The sequence below is a fragment of the Onychostoma macrolepis genome, chromosome 04 (genome assembly GCF_012432095.1).
Source record: "Onychostoma macrolepis isolate SWU-2019 chromosome 04, ASM1243209v1, whole genome shotgun sequence".
In the NCBI taxonomy this organism is placed as follows: domain Eukaryota; kingdom Metazoa; phylum Chordata; class Actinopteri; order Cypriniformes; family Cyprinidae; genus Onychostoma; species Onychostoma macrolepis.
The window spans coordinates 4,935,262-4,954,536 of NC_081158.1; the positions used below are offsets into that span (position 1 = coordinate 4,935,262).

The 19,275-nt window shown below is 36.5% G+C and overlaps 1 protein-coding gene and 1 long non-coding RNA gene across 3 annotated transcripts in view; one reads left to right on the top strand and one right to left on the bottom strand.

Annotated features, from left to right (window-relative positions):
• The window catches only part of LOC131538364 (protein NLRC3-like), a 230,206-nt gene that overhangs the window by 23,921 nt on the left and 187,010 nt on the right, over positions 1–19,275 (top strand). The window lies entirely within an intron of this gene.
• On the bottom strand, positions 659–8,801 carry LOC131538414 (uncharacterized). Of its 2 annotated transcripts, XR_009270573.1 has the most exons (5): positions 5,393–8,785; positions 4,696–4,782; positions 4,245–4,339; positions 2,934–3,026; positions 659–2,152 (listed from the first exon to the last, which is right to left on the bottom strand). It is a non-coding gene; the product is annotated as an uncharacterized LOC131538414 (long non-coding RNA). The 2 variants fall into 2 exon arrangements; XR_009270574.1 differs by having other exon boundaries at positions 2,934–4,359; positions 5,393–8,801.

The following is a 19,275-nucleotide window of genomic DNA, read 5'->3' on the forward strand; positions in this document are numbered from 1 at the left end:
TGCAATTTGCATATCAATCCTCCAGAGGGGTTGAGGATGCAATTTTAACTGTATTACATCTGCTTCATTCACATCTAGAGAAACCAAAAACTCGTGCAAAAATTCTGTTCGTGGATTTCTCATCAGCTTTTAACTGTATTTCTCCCAGTATATTAGCTGCTACCTTGGCCAAAGAATTTTCATTAGATAGTAAGATGCTTGCCTGGGTGACCAATTTTCTGTTTCAGAATCCAGCAGGTTAAAAAAGGAGGAACTATTTCAGATAAAATGATCACTTCGATTGGAGCTCCCCAGGGATGTGTTTTATCTCTGTTATTATTTATTTTATATACAAATTCTTGTGCGAGTTCATTTAATTAAAAACATATTGTAAAGTATGCAGATGATACTGCCCTATCAGCACACATACGTCGGGCCGACGTCGACCCGATGTACAAAATTTCGTCGGCACGATGTCGCTCAGGAAGCGTTTGCTAATCGGGAATACGTTGCCGCGACGTCGGCCTGTAATCGGATATGCCCTCCGGCCGATGTTGGGACGACACAGCTGTAAATCCCGGCCGCTCTGCATGGACGCGGTTCACCGGCGTTTTGTTCATCGTTACGGACCACCTGCAGCTGCTGCCGCTGGTTTATAATAAAACAATACACACCACTCTCAAGAACAGCTGCAACTTTATTAATATTTCAATTTAACACATTACACATACAAATACATTTACATTTACCAGATGTTGTGATCAAAAGCGGATAATTCACGATTATTTGTAGTCTTTTGAAAATTAACCATGATTTTACCACAGCATTTGCAGTAAAACCATAGTAAACTCAAAATCAACCATAGTTTTACTACAATCACCATGGTTTAACTATGACTGTTGCAGTAAAACCATATAAGTACAAAAATAACCATTACTATAGCATTTAAAGTAGTAAAACCATAGTAAAAATAAAATCTACCATAGTTTTACTACAGTAACCATGGTTTAACTATGACTGTTGCAGTAAAACCATAGTAACTACAAAACAACCATTACTACAGCATTTGCAGTAAAACCATAGTTACAACATTTACCATGATTTCAAAAACTATGGTTACTATAGTCATAGTTACCAGTTTTACTGAAGTATTACTACAATATTACTATAGAATATGACATCGAAACCATGGTTTCAAAAATAAAAAAAAACACATGGTTACTATAATCATGCTTGCTACAGTTTTACTATAGTAAACCCATGGTTAAATATTGTCTAAGTATAGCACTTTTCACAATACTTATGCATATTCTGTAAACCTACTTTGAAATGATATTTCAAGATTACAATTTAAAACCATCCTTTAATCAGCCAGAGGTGACAGACTCACTGGGGAAGACCATCTTCAGGCAACAAAATAATGTCCATATGACAGTAGTTCATAAAACAAGTCATGTGTTCTGTGCTGTCAGCATCAAAGGCTATCTTCATGGCAAAAACTGAGTTACAATAATACAACAGTTGCATAAACACAAATTAAAAACCAGGCAAACAATAAATAAGCAGTTACAATTTTTAAATAGCATGATAAAAAATTCTAAAATATTTTCTGATAAAATCTTACTAAAGTCTCTATTTTTGTGTTCAGTTAAACATTATCCTTCAACATTATTAAAGGGTAAGTTCAACAATTTTCAGTCCATTTTGTATTGTTACAATGTTGGTAACATATGTAAAAGAACAATGTTTATTCTTTCTCCAAGATACCCAGTGTATTTGTCAGCAAAACTGATGCAAAACAGCATTTTTTCATTTAGATGCTGCAAAAGTGTTTGTGTCATTTTGTCAAAACTCATTTCATTTTGCGTCATCCTGCGGAGTGCTGCTTACAAATAAAAGGGGACAAATAGGGTCCATATAACTCAGAGAAAGAGTAAATATTGTTCATTTACAGATATTACAGACGTTGCAATAATACAATAGCGGGTTGAAAATCGTCAAACTTACCCTTATAGGCAATATAAGGATAATATTTGTTTTGTGTGTCCAGTGTTTTGTGTGTCCATGTACAGTTGCCGTCATCTGTAGTCTTTGTGAGCGTTGGCATCTTCACAAGTGAGTTTGGATCCAAACTGGAGCTGGCTTCATCTCTAGTAACCTCGGGATGGGCATCCTAAGATAGAAACAGGAAATCAAAAGAAGAAAGTTTAGCATAGCTGCTGTTCATATTATTCAGACATATAACTGGAGTGCAAGGTTATCAGATGTGTTGTGTGAATACTTGGCTAAAACATGTATTTTAATGGACTACACATGCCACAGTATATTTAAGTGGGTGGAACATCATATTTGTAATTTACACTACTGTTAAATGTTTGGGGTCAGTAAGATTTTTTTACATCTTTGAGAGAAGTCTCTTCTGCTCACAAAGGCTGCATTTATTTGATCAAAATGAAGTAAAAACTATTTAACAACAGTTTTCTGCATATTATGCAATGTAATTTATTTCTGTGATCAAAGCAGAACATTCAATACTCCAGTCTTCAGTGTCACATGATCCTTCAGAAATCATTCTGATACGCTGATTTGCTGCTCAAAAAACATTTCTGATTATTATCAATGTCAAATGCTGTACTGTTTTAAAACTTTATTCACCAAAGAATCCTGGAAAAATGAAGCAGCACAGCTGTTTTCAACGCTGATAAGAATCAGAAAATTAGAATGATTTCTGAAGGATCATGTGACACAAAATTCAGCTTTATCATCACAGGAATAAATTATCTCTCCAAATATATTCAAATAGAAAACAGTTATTTTAAATTGTAGTAAATTGTATTAATTTCATACATTAAACTGTGGTTGGCATAAGAGACTTTCAAAAACATAAAAAAAATAAAATAATCATACCAACCCAAACTTATGAAACAGTAGTGTATGTTCGAGACTTTAATTACTAGTCCTGCGGTTTATAGCATCTTGGTGATGTTGTCTTACAGGAGTTCACACTGACTCTGCTGAGGTGCAGCAGGCCATCAGCACTGAAGAATCTAGGAACAAAACAAGCAATTTGACACAGAGCAAACAATATTTAGTTTGCAACTCCAGATTTATTAGAAGGAAACGAGCTAGAGCAGCAGTAAAATGCAGATAAAAGAAAGAATCATATATATAGCAATATAATAACATATACATATATAACTAATACTACTAATAATATAATCTTAAGATAACAGAATCTATGTTTTTAGTTTTAGGTCGAGTGTCACTTATGTTCAGATAAAATCTTACTAAACAAGTCTCTAGTTTTGTGTTCAGTTAAACATTATCCTTCAACATTATTAAAGGGTAAGCTAAAACGTTTTCAGTCCATTTTGTATTGTTACAATGTTGGTAATATATGTAAAAGAACAATGTTTATTCTTTCTCCGAGATACCCAGTTACAAGCATTAGTGACAGAATCATCAGCCAATCAAATTTTGAAGTTCAATGACAGCCCGTCCTCTGGGTCTAGTGACGTGCCCAGTGCTACCCCCAGCATTATACCGCCCTTTTAGTGAGGGATTTCCAAGCTATGAAAGTGAAATTCAATGAAAAGAAAATGACAGCTGCAGTCACCGGCGCCTACACCAGATCTTGTTGCCTAGCTACTAAAAACACCTTTTCAAGGCGCTCTTTTGCAGACAAACGAGAATAACTGAGAAAGGAAGACCTACACCCAAACTGAATTCGCTAACAAAGGCCAGCAAAGTTTTTATGTGCCATTTCAAAGATTGCAACTATGAGTGCTATGAGTGGCTAACAGCTGGCACCGAGCACAAGTTATTTTGTTGACGTGTTTACTTTTTAATCCAAGTAAAGAGGCATGGAATGATAGACCCAGGGACTTTATTTACAAGTGACAGGTGAGTGCTTTATTATTTGATGAGTATTGTATCATGCACATTGTTATGGAGGTGTACATGGTGCGTTGATAATACTGTGGTGTGGTGTGTGGATGTCCAGCATTTGTACAGTTTTGCTGCTTTGGGCACGTTGTCATTTTAGAGTGACGTGAATGTGCATAGTGACTTGTGTATTGGCGGATTACTTTTACTGACCATGATGTAGGGAAATTTACTCTAATCTAGCCTACTGTTGAAATTGTTGATCAGCAGTCATTGTTGTTGAGAGCCTGTGTGCGGCATAATATGTGCATTACGCATATGGCTACGTTAGCTGTAACAGAGATGTGTAAAATGTGTACATGTAGTTTACAGTTGCTTACTGAAGGCCCTGATTGAAACCCCACGGTACGCCACTGTCTGACAGTAGGTTCACTCCAACTCTGCTGGGTGCAGCAGGCCATCACCACTGAAGAATCTAGGAAAGAAACAAGCAATCTGTCACAGAGCCAACAATATTTAGTTTGCAACTCCAGGTTTATTAGCAGGAACTGAGCTAGAGCAGCAGTAAAATGCAAATAAAAGAAAGAATAATATATAACAATTATTAACAAATATATATACACACATACACACACACACAACAAATTCTACTACTACTACTACTACTACTAATAACAACATAATCTTAATGTAACAGAATCTATGTTTTTAGTATTAGGTTGAGTGTCACTTACGTTTTGATGTCAAGGCCTTCTTAAAATTGGCTAAATATATTCTGAAAAATGCACATTAATATATTTCATGATCTATATTTCAGCTTCTTCAGTTCACCTGTATTTTTCTAAGTCAGTAGCTCCCTTCAGAAATGTTGAAATCTTGGAGCTTCCCTTCTGTTATGTAGAGTTTCTTTCTGTCCTCCTGAAATCACAGAACAAGTTTTATTAATATTCGTTTACCATGAAATATCAAAACTTGTTTTCAGTCGATTACACTCTCCATGTAAGTGATGTCATCGATTCAGTAAAGCCTTTTCCAACAACCCATTGACAAATCGCCAGCAAAACCTTTACAGAGCTATCAAAATCTCTCATATGGGTAGTTGACATATCAATGTGTCCTATGGTGTGACAGCAAAAACAATAAAATAAAATAAAATAAAATAAAAATAAACTAACATTGAAGATAAACCTCTCTCATGCTATTTGTAACTCTAAGAATGAAGATAAATTTTTCTCAAGTTATTTGTAGTTTTTTTCTTCTACATTTTTGCTGTCACACCATAGGACACAGTCCAATTTTTATTTTATTCGAATATTTGATTAAAAGCCCAGAGTTTCATAAACACAAGCTCAATCTAGAGTTAGCCTACCTGAAAACTGCTAAGATTAACAGACTTTTTCGAAAACACTAAACCATTTCTATAAAATAAATATTTAATTGAAACATGTCAATAACAAGTAAGAAACGTGCCAGGAACGTTTGTATGTAATATTTGTGTGATTAAGTTTAGGGACTATACAGTACTTACCTGAAATCAGTGAAAACCGCAGCGAGAGACGGAGATTACTGTTCACCAGTAGTTGTGTCAAAGCCCCGTTTCCATGGCAACTCTGCTCCCCGCTCGCGCAGAGCTCAACGCGCACACAGCATTTACACAAATAAGCATATAGGATTAAAATATTACATTAATAAATTACAGTCTCGTTCAATTAATAGTCAATAATGAACTTAAAACTCAATTTGTAGTTCAAAAAGCAACAGCAACCATAGCTCACCGTATAGAGACGGATTCTTTCTGGCAGCCTGTAAAAGAGTGAAAAACACGGCGAAAAAGCAGTTAGGACTTCTCTTTAATAATCCGCTTTAACATTTCCCCTCAGAGAAATGGCTGGAAACGCATTAAGGCGTAAACATTAATTTTAAAAATCGCTAGCGTGACCGTTAGCTAAACAAGTTAGTTGGAAATTAGCCACAGTCTCTTCACCTGTGCTGTAGCACACCAAATGTGCCTAACTAGTACCTTTTAAGTGTCACAGAGTTAACAAAGTAGTATTTTTTTGTAATTTAGCTGAAGTGAAATCTTACCTGAAAGCACAGATGTCTCCGGGATGAGTGTCTTCTCTCTGTGGGTTGCTAAGAGACGAATAACTGGGCTCGCCGCAAACAGAAAAGCGCGGCATCGGCCTGCGGTCGTGAACCGACTCAGGGCCGACGACTGATGAGCTGGAAAACAGAGCACTGACCGAATTATATCGACCTACGCCTGGCCGATGTTTATTAGATGTTTCAGGTAGTGATGCCGACGTTTCGATATTGGGCCGACGTCGGCCAGACGTATGTGTGCTGTCCGGGTGCTTTAGTGAGCCTTTTACATGATGGGGAGAAAGATCATGGGCCTGTTTTGGATTTCTTTTTAAATTGGTGCGAAAATTCAAATCTCCTCTTAAATATCTCCAAAACTAAAGAGATGGTTATCGAATTTGGAGAGAAAGAGCAGGGTAAGTGTAACCCAGGGTTGTACGTTAACCTTTTTTGCACATAGCACTGGTGCTACAGAGGTTGAAAAAGTTGTAGCACAAGTACAAAACCTCTGTTATCATGTATGAAAACAAACACAAGTAATGGAGTTCATCAATTAAACAAACATTGATGTTCCAAAGAGCACAAAAAATACAAACCATCACGAAAATTGTTTTAAACAAAACAATCTGTTATGTACAAGCTAAATTTTTATTTATTTGCTAAAAATGGAAGAGTGCAGCAACATAACACCTCCTATACCTCAACAAAATATAAAATAAAAAATAATGGCAGACATTTAGGCCAAAGTGGGCGAAGGTAAAAAAAACCTTATCATTATTTTATCTTTGTTATGGACCCTTTTCACAAGACTGTGATGACGCGTTTCAATGGTCATCAGCATCATAAATCCATTTGAAGTTTTTCAAATTTTCATTTTTTTTTTTTTTTAAATGTATATACATTTATAACACTATATTTTGTATTATATTACCTTTGCATCAAATTACAAAAAAAATATTTTTTTCTAATACTGTGTCTATGGGAGTGACAGTAAATTTGACATCGTTGCTATTTGAGCAAATGGGAATGCAAAAAAATATATATATTTGTGGTAGTTAAAACGCCGTTTTAAAACGAAAACGCACTAGTGTAAACGGGGCCTTAGTGTGCGGTGTGCACGTTTCATGTGTATATACGCTCAGAAAAACGTATGTCAGAACAGCACGTGAATTAAATGTTTAAGCAGATGTAAATAATGTACTTTTGTGATTGCGAATAAGTGCAGTGTCCCGTGAGTGTAACTCTACTGCTGAGTTAACATTTGATGTGATTGTGAATGTATGTCGCATTGTACAGTAGGCTATATTGACGTGGATGCGCCAGAACTGCAGCTGATAGAATGTGCGCTGTAGCACAATACTACGATATTTCTTCAAAAGCAGATCGTGGAGACATTTTAATCATCCACGATCAAAAATTGTCATATCGCACACCCATAACTACCAAGTACTGTATAGTCAATCTCACACACACAAACAAGCACAACGAAATCACTTCACACTATTAAGCGGCTGTGTTATGAATATGCAAAACTGTATCGCACGTGTGCTACAGTGGTAAATTTATTCATCGCACAGACCAGTTTTTTCGTAGCACGTGCGACATATATGTCACACTGTACAGCTCTGTAACCCATCCTACATTAAAGGGGAGCAAATTCAGTTAGTAACAAATTATAAATACCTTGGTATGATGTTGATGAATAAACTTAGGTGGGATGCATGGACTGACTGTGTAAGCAAAAAGCTACAACAGAGAATGTACGTCTTAAAGAAATTACAGTCTTTTAATGTCGATAGCAGAACGTTGTTGATGTTTTATGGGGCTTTTATTGAAAGCACTATGACATTTTGTGTGATCTGTTGGTATGGTAATGCTTCTGAGGCCCAGAAGAGGTCATTGGGGAAGGTGGTAACAACAGCAAGTAAATTGTTAGGAATAAAATGAAAGAGCATAGAGAGTATATACATAGTGATATTGGCCTTATTTAACACTATCTGTGAATGATAAGAGCCATCCTTTATTGTACACCTTTGAATTATTACCATCAGATCAACGATATTGTGTTCCCAGATGTACAAAAAATAGGTTAAAATGATCATTTATTCCCCAAGCAATCAAGTTTTTAAATTCTTCTTCTTCTAGTGGTACTGTACGTGATGGTCAGTTAGACTGGATATTTTAATTAGATTTATTAGTATTAAATTATTGTCTACATGCCTAGTGTGAATCGTCTAATGTCTGTGCGAATGTATGCTGCAAGCACAATTTCCCTACGGGGAAATTGTAAATAAATAAATACTGAACTGATTTAAAATATTTCTCCTAGACAGAAATGTGGTTACTTTAACCCTCTGGGGTCTGAGGTCATTTTGGGGCCCTTGAGATGTTTTGACATGCCCTGATATTTGTGCTTATTTCAGCTACTTAAAACATACTATTGACCAACATGTAATTTTTTTTGTATTCAGCACAAACTGTGCTACAATAATATGTGACCAAGATGGATGTACATGTTTGAATTTTTTAGAAAAAAAATATTATGCGTGGTTTGTAAGTTTTGGGAAAAAAAATGTAGCTGAAATAAGGCCATAAAACCCACACTAAATAGTCCTGAACAAGACTTTTGAGTAATCAGTCTTGTAGGCTAGAATATTTACTTCAAAATTATGTGAAAATCATTCTGCTTACTCATTCACAGAAAACAATATATTGATTTAAAATTTTCAAGACATGTTTTGTGATCGAGGGTCTATATGCGAGGGAGTGGCAATGGCCATGAATATTAAGTGAGTTTCACCTGAGAGACAAAGGGCCCTCCCCTATGGGCCCCTAATGGCCCATCAGTGTGACTGTGAGGCAGGTAAGAGAGAATGTGAGGAGATTGAAAAAGGGTTTTTAAATTATTTTTATTTTATTTACAACACAGTATAATCAAAACATACATAATGAAGGTCAAAGACACATTATTGTGCACACTGATCTAACCACAGAGATGTGAACAGACTTTGAGTCATTCCTGCAACAGATTCTGTTCAACAAGTGAAACAAGTGAATCATACCTGATATTTACGTGTGTTATTTAAGTGTTTCTACTTCTTTCCATGGATTCAAGAAGAAAAAAACATAATCAGTAGAGAAGGAGCTTGTTTTGACATAGAATATCAGTGTAGTTGAACATCTGATGTTGGTGCAGCGCTCTCAGAGGAAAACAGTTTGAAGAGACATCAGGATACATCTGGTGCTGGTATCTGATTCAATAAAATACAAACAAAAAAAACATTTTTGAGCATGTTAATATCAGGAACATCTGTATATATATCATAAATATCATATATATCACTATCATAAAAAAGAGAAAGAAATCTTATATCTGAGAAACTAATTATTATTTAGCACGTTATTAAAATCTATTTCTGAACAGAGTAGGCTATTAATAATAAACATGTACTAAACATACTTAGACTCATAGCATTCATCATGTTACAGTGTACACTCATATTACTTTTATTGTTTTATATAGAGCATGAAAACATCATCGCGCTGTAAGAAATTTAAATACAATGAATTGCCTATCATATTCAAAATGTTTTACACTATTTCAAACATTGTAGTCAGAAATTATAGTTTGGGAAAAACCCAACTATGATTTTGTAGTCATATAGTCTAGTATGTATGATTTTATAGTAGCCTATGATATGATTCTGTAGCCACAGACTCAAGCATGCTTTGTACAATAAAAGGATGTACTTTGTACTATAAAAAATGATATTTTATATCTGAGAAACTAATCATTATTGTTTAGCACGCTATTAAAATCTATTTGTGAACAGAGTATTAATAATAAACATGGTCTAAACATTCTTAGACGCGTAGCATTCATCATGTTGTCGTTTGGGGGAAACCCAGCTAACTGTTAGTAAATCTGTTCAGGTTTATGTCACAATAAAACGGTAACTAATGTAAAAAAAGAAACATTACTTACTCATCTCCTCTGCTGGATGAAATCGTGTTCTTCTTTCGAGGGAAATCCTGCCTTTACTCAGCGCATCTTCTTCCAGAAACGAACAGTAGCCGCGATGAAGGACCTCCTCTTTGTTTGTGTTGGGCGTTTGCACGCGCGCACTTACCACGCGGCTATTTACATATGAACAGCGCGAGCCGCGCGAGGGCGGGGTCACATTAGAGATAATGAGTCAGACGGGAAAGATTGAACATCGTGTTGGTTTCATACGGATTACTTCATCACAGAATGTTTGTTTTCGATAAGACTTGCTTCATTTCAAAGTAGACACTTCAAGCTTTCTATAGATATATTTCTCATGTCTCTGTGTTGAGTATTTGTTGAGTTACAGTTCATTTTAATGACGCGTTTCTAAAAACAGTTCGCGGAGACTGAGAAGACCGAGAGTGCTCCCTGTTTTCTTTATTCTTCAAAAGCACAAAGTTTAGTTGTTATTATGAGTGTATACAAATAAAAGTAGACCCCTTACAGATTCGAATGGTGTATTGCTTTTATCTGTACGATCAAAAATGGCAGAGTAATTCAAGCTCATTTCGGCCTTATCAGGAAAATCTGCCTCAAAACGCGTATACGCGTTTGTCGACCCCAGAGGGTTAAGAATGAATGGAAACTTTTTTGAGTCTTCTGCTTCTCAAACTTGTCTCCAAAGACAAAAACTCTAACACTCTCACGATGGTCTCCTTTAAAGCTTTAGAAGAGATCTCAACAACATCACAGACTGTGCTCAGATATTTCTCCTTAGCTAGAGACTCTAGATCTCTCATATTTGTCTCCTTTAAAAAGCTTTAGAAGAGATCTCAACAACATCACACACTGTGCTCAGATTTTTCTCCTACACTAAAGACTTGGGAGCTTTCACATTTGTCTCCTCTAAATTTCAGAAGTGATCGCAATAACTTTACAAATTGTGCACCGTCAAATGCCTCAATATGAGCTCAAACATTTCTACCATACAATATGTATTAATAATCAAATTAGTCAATTAATAATCAAGACTGAGTCATAAGCCATTTATGTGCCTTTCAGCAAAGAAAGCTCCAGGGTTACATTTTCTGTAAATCAGTTTTGATTAATGCATCTGGTACATTACTATTTCCAACAACAAATTATGTGCCTAAGTACATAAACATTGTCCTATAAAAAGTAACATTATCCTTATTTCTGCATACTTTCTCTCTCAATATAGCCTTTAACTGAATTTATGATTTCCCCCCCTTTATTTAGTGCCTTTCAAGTACTTGACTCGGTGCACACTTTGTAAAGTTTTTTGAGATCTCTAAACTAAACTTTTGAGGAGACAAATGTGAGAGATCCAGAGTCTCTAGCTAAGGAGAAAGTCTGAGCACAGTCTGTGATGTTGTTGAGATCTCTTCTAAGCTTTAAAGGAGACAATGTGAGACCACCAGAGTCTTTAGCTAAGGAGAATATCTGAGCACAGTGTGTGATGTTGTTGAGATCTCTTCTAATACTTTAAAAGAGATAAATGTGAGAGATCCAAAGTCTCTAGCTAAAGAGAAAAATCTGAGCACAGTCTGTGATGTTGTTGAGATCTTTTTTGAAACATTGGAGGAGACAAATATGAGACCACCAGAGTCTCTAGCTAAGGAGAAATATCTGAGCACAGTGTGTAAAGTTGTTGAGATCTCTTCTAAAGCTTTGTGACCATTGTGAGAGTGTTAGAGTTTTTGTCTCAGGAGACAAGTTTGAGAAGCAGGAGACTCAAGCAAAAGTCTCCATTTGATCTTAAAGTAACTTCATTTCTGTCTAGGAGAAATATTTGAGATGTTAAAGAGATCTCACATTTGATTTCTCTTTCCTATGGGTAAGGAATAACTGATGGTGGGCCATTGAATTAATAAAAAAAATATATACAAGTTAGTCCTGGTCCTCGAGTCTGATTGGCTCTTTCCAGCCACATGTTATTCACCCAGTATTGCCATGGGAACCATTTCACTATTTGTATCACTCCGCTTGCAGTGTTTCTCACAGCGAGTGTTATGGCGGACAGCCAAATCCAGTAAAATTTTACAAATAATACTGTTTTTGTGTCACGGAATGTAGTTTTAAGAGTTTTTTAGGTGAGAATGTACTTGTTTAGACTTCAAATATGCGATTTGTTAATAAAGATAACATCTATTTGAAAATTTACTTCAACGTTTCCGGAGATGTGAGCTCCAGGACTTCTGCGCTCATAAACCCGCTGAGAGAAGCCTTAACGCAGCCAGATCTTCAGAAATTTGCAGTTGGCTCTGACGTCTTTATAGTGGTTAAACATGAGATATAATTTGTTTTGGGTAAATCTAACGGGCAGTCTTTGGTCTCATTAATCTGTAATTTGTTTTAGAGCAAATAGATTTGGCTGAGCAGAAAGTCTCATAAGTTTATATTTTTATGCAACTTACTGTATCAGAGCACTCAATAAACAATATTTTATATAAAGAATAGTAGTATTTAATTAATAATAATATCTGGTATTGAGAAACAGTCTGCGTGTTAGTGATGGTGATTTTAGTTATATTGTTGTGCTGTAAAGTAACTTTGATATTGGACATTTCTTTGACATTCACTGAGCAAATTAAGGGACTGTCATTAAAGTGCATGACAATAATAAACAAAAAGCCTTCAAAGATTCCAGAATATTTGTAGCATTAAAAAATACAATGTAATAGTATAAAGTAAGTGCAATACCAAGAAAACCTATTTATCTTCCTGGTCATGTGACCTGATATTGTTACCTCAGGGGGCTGTTTCATAAAACTAGTTTACCAAATAAGCCAGGCTTATTTCAGTTAGTCTGACTTATTGTCACTTGATTTGGTTTCATAAAGCGAATTTACCATAGCTCAAGCTCAGTCACTGTGGCAACTTATGCTGGGAAACTAACCTGGTCTGGAGCAGGCTAACTGTCAGGCTAAGCTGAGTTTCTCTAACACTGACCAACAGGAAAGCAATGATATTACTACTGACTCTCTCACATACAATTATCGGACTTTATTATTAGTACAAAAATAAAAGTATACAGAAAATGCAACTTCAATAATAAATGAAATAAATAAAAATATAGGCTACAACCGACTGTATTTAATGTATTGTGCCCAAGATTTAATGAAATTTTTTTATGATATATGAAAACATTTTAATACGGTTGTTACTTACGCATTCAGTTGATCAGCAGTTTCTAGCCATGCAGCCTTTCTCTCTGGTTTTATGATAGGTGTACCTTTTATGGTGTTTAACATTAAAACAATCTAAAATTACTCTTTGACGCACTAAAATATAAGTTAAAATCACTAAATTAAAAATGAAATAAATAATAGAAAACAGACTGCATTTTAACTGGTAAGAGGAACAGACATTAACTCATTTAAACTAGTGATTAGGCCTGTATTCGCTAGCTTAAATTTGATTTACAGTTACTACTATCATAAATATACACTTATATGTAGATTTACAATTCTACGTGAGGCACATTTAATGTCCAAACAACAAATATTTTTGTAAAATGCATATTTTACTTAGAATTATTGCGCTCCTGTTGTATTGCGCTCCGTCTGTGGAAAACACAACGTCTCAAATGCATTAAACAGCACAAATATTTTCGCTGTTTGCCATGGTGGATCGATTTGATCCATGATCAACATTAAGGGCTGCTTAAGAATAAACGTGCACATCAAATTATCTTGACTCACTGAACCTGGATCGAGTTAGTGAGAATGTGTGTCAAGTCAAGTCAAACTTTATTTATAGAGCACAACTTTTACACAACCATCATTGATCCAAAGTGCTTTTCAATAAAAGGTTAGATAAAAAGCAACAGAGATCAAAATTAAAAGAAAAAACAGAAAAGATAAAAATTTTCAATAAAATATGTATATATACACAAAAACATACATCAAAGGTACTGTATACAGCATCACTCAAATGCAAGGGTGTAAAAATGAGTCTTTAAATTTGATTTAAAAACACTGAGTAATGGAGAGGCCCTGATAATGAGGGGTAAACTATTCCAGAGTTTAGGGGCAGCAACAGTGAAAGCTCAGTCACCTTTGGATTTCCAGCGAGAACGAGGGACAGATAAAAGAAGCTGGTTACAAGATCTTAACGACCTAGAGGTTGTATATGGCTGGATAAGATCACAGATATAATCCGGGGCTGACTTTTGCAATGCCTTGTATACAAAAAGAAGGATCTTAAAATCAACTCTGAATTTGATAGGGAGCCAGTGCAATGAAGCAAGAACAGGAGTAATATGCGCCCTCTTTTTTGTTCCTGTCAGCAATCTGGCTGTCGCATTCTGAACCATCTGAAGCCGAGATAGAGTGCATTGAGGAAGGCCGACATACAGAGAGTTACAATAGTCCAGCCTGGAAGAGATTAATGCAAGGATGACAATTTCGAGATCTTTTCGAGAGAGAAAATGTTTTACTTTCGAGACAGATTTGAGGTGGAAGAAGCTACTCTTTACAACCATGTTTACATGCTTGTCAAATTGTAGTAATGGATCAAAATAGACCCCTTTACATGGTGTTGTAAGTTGTTACTATGGGAACCTAACCTACTTGTAAGAGTACTATTGAGTGCAGCGGGGCCTAGCAGAAGCACCTCGGTTTTGTCAGCGTTTAGTTGCAGAAAATTATTAGCCATCCAAGTTCTCACTTCGTCAAAACATGAGAAAAGATGTTGTAAAGAAGAGTCATTTTCAAGTTTGATTGAAAGGTAAAGTTGGAGGTCATTGGCACAGCAATGATATTTAATATTATATTTCTGGAGAATGGAGCCTAGGGGAAGCATGTAGAGCGAGAACAATAAAGGGCCAAGAATAGAACCCTGTGGAACACCATAAGGGATAGGCACAGAATGTGAGGTAAACGACCCGATATGTACTGAAAAAGTCCTACCCTTTAAATAAGAGGTGAACCACTGTAATGCCATGCCTTGAACCCCTACTACACATTTGAGTTGGTTCAAGAGGATGTCATGATCAATGGTGTCGAAGGCTGCACTCAAATCTAATGGTATCAGAATGGCAGATGACCCCGAATCAATGGACAGCAAAAGATCATTCAAAACTTTAAGCAAGGCCGACTCTGTACTGTCAAGTGCTCTAAAACCAGATTGGAACTTATCCAGAATGTTAAAAGCATCCAGTTAAGAAGTAAAACGTGAAAGCACTGCTTTCTCTAAAACCTTACAAATAAATGGGAGTTTAGAAATCGGCCGGTAGTTACTAAGAACAGATGAATCAAGGTGAGATCTTTTTAACAGGGCCTGTACAGAAGCGTGTTTAAAGGACTCTGGGAAAACCCCACTAGTCAAAGAACTGTTTATAATAGTTAAAAGGGCAGGGCTAATAGTGTCCAACACCTCTCTAAACAAACTGCCAGGCAGTACATGAAATTGCAAATTTCATCTTGGAAATTAATGCAATAAATTAAGGTGGAGACACTGATTTAAAACTAGTGAAACTGCTAGGAGAAATCAGGTGAGAATGAACCGTGTCAGGAGGAGAGAGGTGAGATCTGATATCTTGTACTTTCTGCACAAGGAAACCTAACGCCTGTCTCACACATGCTCCGTCTGCAGTGCGTATGCAGTCCGTGTGCGTTACGTATGCGGTGCAGAAGCAGCACGGACTCATTGTGCTTTCACACAGGACACGTTTGCAGTCCGCTCCTGATCCGCGGCTGTTTACCACAAACACAACATTTATCCATTATTTTGATTTCAAATCCAAAGGTTGTTTTGGATCTTTCATAGACACATATTCATGTTTAAACTCAATTAATATAAACAACGTATTAAGTGCATTTGGCTATAGATTGGCATATTAAGTTGCTCAAGCAAGTGGAAAAACATTTAAACACAGCATATAGCCTAAGTTGTGTTAGGCTATCACAAATATTTTAACCACTGACAGAAACAGTCGGCTCTCATGCCTTTTACATTTAAATCTTTATTACAAACAGTACCGAGGTCTTAAAGCAAAATCGCTCATTTTGATTTTAAATTCAAATGTTGTTAGCCTATACTGAAACTGCTTTTTCAGCATTGTGATCCTCTTTTATCACAGTACAGTTACACAATCTTTCATAGACATATTCACGTTTAAACTCAATATAGGCTAAACAACGTATTCAATGCATTTGGCTTCTAGATTTGTATATAAGTTGCTCAAGCAAGTGGAAACACATTTAAACACAGCATATAGCCTACTTTTCACAAACATTTTAAATTGAAACATACCGCTGACAGAAACAGTCGGCTCTCTGCCTTTTACATTTAAATCTTTATTACAAACAGTCCCGCGGGTCTTAAAGAACTTTGTTTTTCTACCTCCACAAGACACAAGTGCATGTTGCCTTGTTTATCTAAAAGTGCACTTTTCTTTGTTTTAAACCTAGCCAACAAGCCCGTGAAACACAGTAGACTTTAATTATATCTATTTTTTTGTGAAATTACTACATTTCCATGTCAATCCATGTTCATTATTAACGTGAACAAAGCGCTGTCACTTTAATCCAGCGCGTGCAGCACAGCAAAAATAGACTAGGTGCGGAAACGATCTCTGCACTGCTGCAGATGCACCGCTCCTGGAACGCACTGCCGGACCGCAGCCGCGTGCAGTGTGAACGCTTTAATCCGTTAACATGGGTGCGGAAAAAAATACGCACCGCAAACACACTGCAAATGGAGTATGTGTGAAACAGGTGTAAGAATTCTGCGCAGGTCTTGAGATTGACAACAGGGGCTGAGCAAGTGGCTGGATTAAGAACTGAGATTACAGTTTTTAAAAGAACTTTTGGCCTGTTTGCATTCATGGCAATCAAATTTGAAAAGTATTGAGATTTTGCATCACTGACAGACTTTTGATAAGTGGTTAGACAATCTTTAAAAATTTGATAATAAACCTGAAGCCCATCCTTTTTCCACCTGCGTTCAGCCCTCCTGCACTCTTGTCTGAGTGCACGGGTAGAAGCATTTAGCCAAGGTTGAGGACTAGATCTAGCTTGCCGCTTTCTAGGCTTCTGCAGAGCAACAGTATTCAATGTGGTAGAACAAGCAGAGTTGAAAATGAGGACCAGCTGATCAGTGTTCATATCAGGTGACTAAGAGACCTCAGAATTAGAGAAAATGTAGAGTATAATTTAGAGAATTCTAGTGCAGTAGTGGCGTGAAAAACATGAGAGCTGCATGCAGGCTGAGAGAGGATGGGCTGTACATATGGGATTGCAGGTTCAAATAATACAGAACAGTGATCAGAAATACCAGCATCAAGTACTTCACATGAGTGTACAGTGAGACAATGAGTCAAAATAAGATCTTGTGTATGACCTACATTATGAGTGGGAGAAGAGATACACTGTACAAAATTGAGCATTTGAATGACTTCTTGAAAATTGTAGCTAGACCACCACCAGGTCCATTTGGCCTGGGAGAGCTATAAAAAGAACAGTCAGAAGGAGAAAGTTCACCCAGAGATGAACGGTCATCATGTTTCAGCCAGGTTTCAGTCACAAATCCAAGGCACGAGATGAGAAAAAGTTGTTCATAATGAATGTTTTATTTGACAATGACCTAGCGTTTACTAGAGCCATTTTCACTTAAGGCTGAACTGTTGCAGAGGAAGTAGTAGCTGGGGGTAGAGCCCTGATTTGGACATATTCCAGAGAACAGTGTTTTACAGTGAATTTAACAGTGGTGAACTTAAATTGTTGTTTATGGAACCACTTTTGCACCGTTTGATTTGTTAGGTTATTTCACGTCAGGTTTTGGACTTTAATATGTTGGACATAATCGACCATCAATCTTAAGAGAATTATTTATGATGTTTTGGAAAGCCCAGTTATAATTAGTAATTTTTACCTGTGTATAATTGAAGTATTCTACAAAGCAAAAAGTAGTAATAAACCATATTGTTACCAAAAGCCTTAAAATGAGCTAACCTAATGTAGTAAATTTGACTCAAACATGATAATATTTTTGACAAGTCAAATCAGATCATTTACAACAGTAGGCAAATTTTTTTGTGAACATTTTTTCAGTGTGCATCCTGGACAGCTGTGCTAAATTAATGTTCAGTGTTTGTCATGTGACAACACTGTAGCATATTATTCTGAAACAACATTTGTTCTATATTGCATACTGTTTCACACAATATTCTTAAAAAAATAGAAGGTAGTATGTAGTGATGTTTTATTAACAAATTTCGGGGGGAGCGCACGCAGATAATTAACACGGCCAATTCACCATCAGCAATCACACAGTCTATCCTATCATCCGAGAGGAGACTTCTATAAATAGCCAAGCTATCTTACCTTCATCCTCTCTACAGTATTGCAGCATCCCTCCTCACCATCAGCCCGCTCCTACGCACGGGGGGAGCGCTCTGGGTCCGGGCTAAATGTCGAGCTCGGACCCCTCTCCCCGTACAGGGGGAGTACCCCGGGCTCGGGAGTAATTACCGAGCTCGGAGCCCTCTCCCCGGACAGCACGCCAAATACGCATAACCTTTACTCTGTTTATTATATGCAAGTGTGAACTCGTGAACTGTGTAATGGACAGTAAGTGGTATGGTAGTGTGCCATTCTGAACACAGCCTGCATCAGTGTTATAGTGTAAGGGAAATGGGTAAAATTAACTTAAAGGGAATTCATTATGATACTTATAGGGAATTTTGACAGAATCACTGTTTTTACGGCTGATCAATTGAATTGACCAGCGATCAGTTGAACAAGCCATATAACATGAACTCTGCAATGGATATTAATATCCAAAGAATAGTGAAACCACTATTAGCACGGTAAGATGATCGGCAGTAAACTTGACATATAACACAAGATACTTTTCTTTTTAATATGAACAAGACTTTATTGGACAAATCTAAGACATAAACTAATCTAACACATAAACACACATACTCACACATTCAGACAAGTTGCAGGAAGAGAGAAAGTGAGGAAATAAGGAGTTTCAAGAGAGTGAGAATATGGAATCCAAGATTTATAGCAATATATGCAATTTCTTAGACCAGAACAACCATCAACCATTTAATTAACCCTCGCAATGAGTTTTCAATGAAGCTATGAAAATTTATATTAAATGCACCAGCTCAGAATCTGAAGGTTTACTTGCGTTGCCTGAGTTAGTGGATTTAATCCGTGGATTAAATCTGTTGCTGCTTTTCTTCGGTGGTGTCGTCCGTCGAAAGGGGTTTCCTGGGTTGTTGATTTGCTGGAGGTCTAGTAGCACCTAGAGTGATGTCTTGCATAGCCAATCATTGGGCACTGACTGATGAATGTTGTGGA